The following is a 5,403-nucleotide window of genomic DNA, read 5'->3' as shown; positions in this document are numbered from 1 at the left end:
GCTGAGGCAGCGGTTTAATTCCCGTGTCTGAGCTGGGAGATTTCCTAGCCAGCCGGCTCGCAGGATTTTATTTTATTTTATTTTTTATTTTACTTTATTTTATTTTTTTATTTTATTATTTATTTTATTTTATTCCCGCCGTGTCCCGTCCCCGCTGCCTGCGTTTGGCGAACCGGCTCCGGTCTCGGCCGCTAAATACCGGCGGCACGGCTGGGGTTTTTAATTGAATTAATTCACCCATCGGGAACATCAGCAACCCGCGCTGGCTGCTGGAGGCGAGCAGCTTAGCTCCGCTCCGCAGCCCGCTTCACACGGCTGGTTAAGCAGCTCTCCCCTCAATTTTCTGCCGAGCCTCCGGGGAGAGGGTCCGCCCGCCGCCGGCCGGGCCCGGGACGCGCCCTGCTCCCTCGCCCCGCTCCCTGCAGACCCCCGTTTGCCTTCTTTTCTCCCTTTTTTTCATTTTTTTTTCCGACACAACGGGCTCCGTTTTATTAACTTTATTTTGTTACTGTCGTTGCAGAGGTTTTTTGTGTTGGTTTGTTTTTTTTTTTTTTTAAATAAGGGAGCTTTCCCAGATTTGGAAGCACAACTGGTTATTTTGATTTGATTGACAAGTGATGTCATATCGTTAAGGGAGGGGGGAGACGACAACATGTTTTAGCAACAGTTAGTAGCGCCATGTGATGGAGTTGACACCTATGCCCGGGCAGAGGCGAAGGCAGAAAACAAATACCCCCGGCCGTGCACACGGACTATTTATTTACACGCCCGGAGTGGGGTTTCTTCCTCTTTTTTTTTTTTTTTCCCCGGTCCTGGGTGCTTGGACCTGGCAAAAAGTGGACCTGAGCAAACGGGGCTGGGCTGGGTGAGACCCGCAGCCCCCGGAGCACTTTCCTCCAGACAACCCCCTTCCCGGGGTGTCCCCGGCAGCTCCCCCCCCCCCCGGGGCCACGCTCCCTCCCGCCGCCCGGAGACCCGGGGGTCGAGACTTCCCGGGGCGGCCGTGCAGCATCCCCCCCCCCCGGCCTGCTCCGCCCCGAAGTGCAACCCGCGGCGGCCGCAAGCAGGGAGGGCAGGAAAAACTCCGCGAAAAGAAAGAAAAAGAGGGAGAGAAGCGCTCAGCCCCGCGCCGGGCCGCGGTACTCACGGCCGCCGGTGCCGGCGGGCGGTGTGCGAGCCCCGGGGCGGGCCGGGGAAGGCGGCAGCCCGCCGGCGGGGAGGGGGCTGGGAGGGCCGGCGGCGGGCTGTGGGCGTACCGCCCCGACCCCCCCCCGCCCCGCCGGGGGCCGCGGCAGGTAGAGGACCAGCCGGCCGGTGCGAGCGGCTCAGCCCGCCGCCCGCAGGTAGGAGCCCCGGCCCCCCCGGGCGGTCAGCACCGGCCGCGGCGAGCAGCCCCCCACCGCCTCGGGTTTATTTCCTTGGGTGTGATTTTTTTGGGGAGGGGAAGTTCTTGCTTTCTGCCTTTTTTTCGGTGTTTTCCTCCCTCCGGTCTTGTCTCCGCTTTGCTTTTCTTCTCCCCCGGCCCCCCCGTCCTGCGTTACTAGCACGTATTAACGGCTGCTAATAGGGTTATAAAATGACACAGTTACCTCTTAACCACAAGACCCTATTTAAGCTGCATTAAAAAAAAAAAAAAAAAGAAAAAGAAAAAGAAAAGAGAGACTGCTCGGGGAATAAATCACGGAATAGTTCATCTTTTTTTTTTTTTTTTGTAAATACTGTAGGAGCCTCCTCGCTATCCCCCCATCCCGCAGACGATTTCTGCGGGGTATGTCCCCCAGCCCCCCTCCCGGCCCGCTCCCGCACACGCGTTCACCTGCGCTTTGTCCGCGATTTGCCCGGTGCCCGCCGCCCCCCGCACACCCCCGCAGCCCCACGGCTCGCTCGGCTGCAAATAAAGGGGAGAAACAGCTTCAAGTCGACCCCAGCCTGCCCATAAAAACGCCTTTTGTGCAAGTTCCCAAAGAAAAACGCGTGCGGGGGGGGTTGCACACGCACAGCTTTATCCAGAAAAAGGTGTAAAGATTTTTTTCAGGCGCTGCCAGGAAAGATTTCGTTCGCAGGAGCTCCCTTTAATTTTATATTTTTTTTTTCTTGCAAGGTTATTTCGGGCGCAGCTGTTGCAGGAGGGAGGAAAGAGGCCGATCCCGCAGGTTTGATTTGTTTCTCCGCAGGCAAAACTTCGCTGGGGAGGGACCGAGCCCGGAACGGGGAGCGGGGCTCGTCTCACGCCCGGCACCGGCACCGGCACCGCCCGCGGCTGCTCCCCGCCGCCCCCGGCCCGGCCGCCGGCGCAGCCCGCGGCTGCCTTTCCCCTGCGAGCCGCGGGGCTTGAACCAGGCCGGGGTTTAGACTTCCGAGGAAAAAAATAAATAATTGCGTTTAATAAAGATGCTCCGTGCTCTGGGGGAGAACAATCCCCGCGCCCGAAACCCGCACCCCCCTTAGTGAAGTCGCTTTTCTTATTGAAATCGCCTCAAATCCAGGCAGGCTCCGCTCCTGGTTGCTTCTATTTAGTTTTTTTCTTGCCTTCCAGCCTCAGCACCCCAAAGCAAAAGGAGGATAAAGAGGGGAACTTTGCACATACACCATCAAAAAAAAAAAAAAAAAAAAAGGAGAGGGGGGTGAAAGAGCCCGCGGAGAGGAGCGGCCCGGTCCCCGATGTGGCTGGGTAATTTTAAATCATGCAAAGCTCCGTAAAGCTGCCGCACGGGACTGGGACGGGGAGGACTCCCCGGCAGGCAGGTGCAGGGGGAGCGGGGACGGGCCCTGCCGGCTTCCCGGGGCAGAACAAACCCTTGCATCTTTCTTTTTGTTGGTTTTTTTTTTTTTTTTAATGCCCAAATCTGCCAACAATGGGAGCGAGGAGATAGGATGTGGCTGTGGGGAGGGGGCGCGGGGCTCTGCACACCCTGTCTCCGGGAAGTGTCTGCCTGGCCGCCCTGGGTGAAATGCAACTTTCCAAGATGGAGATTTAAATAATTACCCCGGTGACAATGGGAAAGGGAAGAAAAAAAAAACAACCCTCAAACCCAAACGCGGCCCGGCGACCCCGCTCCCCCCAGGGTGCCGGTGCGGGGAGCGCACCGGGTGCGCCCCAGCCGCCGGGCAGAGCCGGCTGAGCCCCCGCCGTGCCTCCGAGCCGGCGGTCGCTGCACCGGGCTCAGCCCGGCCCGGCAGCCCCGGCCCCGGCCGGGCAGGAGGAGGCGGCCCGGGGGGTCCGGGCGTGCTGGGGGCATTTTTTCGTTCTTTACAAAACCCTGCCAGGTTTGTCCCCAGGGGAAACTGCCCCGAGCGATGCGCTCCGGCAGCGGGACCCGCATCCCGGTGCGCTGCGGCGGCGGAGCCGCGGTGCCGGTACGGCAGCCCCCGGGCCGCGCAGAGCCGCGCAGCCGCATCCCCTTACCTTGCCTTTCGCCCGTCCTCGTTTTTCTTTCAGTTTTCCGCCCGGTGCCTGGAAAGCGCCGGTTCTCCTCCTCCGCGGGGCCGCTCCGCGGGCTGGGGAGGGGGCGCCGGCCGCAGGGAGCCTCCCCCGCCTGCCTGCGCCGGGAGCGGCGGCTCAGCCGCGGGCGGTGGGTGCGCGCAGCCCGGCGGAGGGGCTGCCCGAGGTGCGCGCTGCTTAAAACTGGCAGCAGTTTTCGAGCTGAGCCCTTTTTTTTTTTTTCCTCCCTTCCCTCCTTCCCCCCTTTCCTTCCTCCCTCCCTCCCTCTCTTTTCCTCTCTCCCTTCTTTCCCTCCCCTTCTCTCTCACTCTCCTGCATTCAAGGATGGCACAGCGAGCCACTGTGTATTTATGTACATAATAAGGCAGCTCGTCCCCTCCACTTCATTTGCATCATTACAATATCTGTACAAGCACATCACATTGTCTGTTGCTTGCACCTTTTGTTACGGTTGCTGTCACAGTCTACGCGACTTGACTTTCATATTTTAAATGAATTGATATTATAGCAACAACACACACTCACATCCCAGGCGCTGGGAAACCGGGCTCCGGCGCCCTGGGCGCCACAGCCCCAGCCTCTCCCGAGCCGCTCGCTTCTTCCACTGGACCCCAAGGAAGGTGGAGTGGGGGGAGCCGCTTTGTAGGATCAATTATTCGTATAAATTATTCCTATTCGTATTAATTTTGTTTCCACTCCCTAGTGAAGGGAATGTTTGGGGGGTTTTGGATTTTTTTTTTTTTTTTTGCATTGGCCAGCCTGGCTTTTGTATAACCTCGTGTTTCTTCCCCCCCTCCCTTCCTAAACTCAGTCTTTCGGGCTATGCACCTGCACGTTAAAAGACGCAGCGGAGAAGCTGGAAGAGGCGAAAGCAGATATTATGCGACGAGTCGTTGTTATAGCTAGGAAAAAAACGGTAAAATACGTATCTCGTAGACCACTAGGAAATTCAGCCAGAACGAATGTTTTTGGAAATGTTTGCGCGCCCCAGCCCCGGCTTGGTAGTCCTCACCTGCTGGGTATTTTCCGCCCGGTGCGTGTGTGTGTGCGGGGCTGGGGGGATCCCCTCGCCGAGCGCCCGGGGGCTGGATGGGGTGGCGGGCGCCGGGGCTGGCCGCGGGGGGCCGCGCCGCGGGGGGCCGCAGGGGCCGCGCCGAGGCGCCGCGGGGCGCGGCGCGATTCTCCGGGGGGAGCAGGCGAGACCCCCGCCCGGGGCTGCGGGAAAACCATATTAATGGCGAGACAAAGGCCGGACGGTCCGGCGGGGGCCCTGCGGGAGCGGGGGAACGAAATACGGTTCAGGAAGGGAAGGAGAAAAGTTTCGCGGGAGAGGAATTATCATCATAATGGAGGTAAAAATGTGAGCAGGGGAAAGGGGGGAGGAATCCTATTCTGCTGGCATTTTCTGTCTGTCTTTGTGATATGGTTCGGGGGAAAAAGGGTCCTTGATATGCGGCAGATAATTCTTATCAGCCCCACGCAGCCCATTTCCAAAGTAAGTGTTTTAATTACTCCTCCTGTATTACCCTTCATCCTCTGAGAGGAGATACATCGCCAGATTTATGCAGGGGAAAAAAATTCAAAAGAATGCGGTATTAAAATATATACATATATATATATATCTCCTTCTTTTTTCCCTTGTGCCCAGGAAGAGGGAGACGCTGTCGCTAGCTGCGCCCTGGGATCGCCCCTGCGCGGAACGACTCTAAAACGAGGGACCGTCGCTCAGGCGGAAAAACTACGGGAAAAGCGGGGTTTGAAGCCTGCAGATTTTTCCCCAAGCGGGGGCAGACGGGGATGTCCGAGCCGGGGGCTCGGGGGGGCTGAGAGCGGCGGAGGAACAGGGCTGCCCACCCGAGGCTCACCGCGCTGCTGCCTGCTCGCCGGCCGGGCTGTCCCGGGCTGTCTCGGGGCCAGGGCCAACCCCCAAGCGCCACCAGAGGCATTTGGGGCCGGAGGGG

The 5,403-nt window shown here is 58.9% G+C and overlaps 1 long non-coding RNA gene across 1 annotated transcript; it reads left to right on the top strand.

Moving 5' to 3' along the window:
- The first annotated feature begins 2,107 nt into the window (after positions 1 to 2,107).
- Positions 2,108 to 5,125, top strand: LOC143163931 (uncharacterized). The gene is made up of 3 exons (XR_012995995.1): positions 2,108 to 2,153; positions 4,254 to 4,358; positions 5,091 to 5,125. It is a non-coding gene; the product is annotated as an uncharacterized LOC143163931 (long non-coding RNA).
- The last annotated feature ends 278 nt before the right edge of the window (positions 5,126 to 5,403 follow it).

The sequence above is a fragment of the Aptenodytes patagonicus genome, chromosome 8 (assembly GCF_965638725.1).
Source record: "Aptenodytes patagonicus chromosome 8, bAptPat1.pri.cur, whole genome shotgun sequence".
NCBI lineage: Eukaryota > Metazoa > Chordata > Aves > Sphenisciformes > Spheniscidae > Aptenodytes > Aptenodytes patagonicus.
The sequence above is the reverse complement of the archived record's forward strand: the minus strand, read 5'-3'. Positions and strand labels throughout refer to the sequence as shown.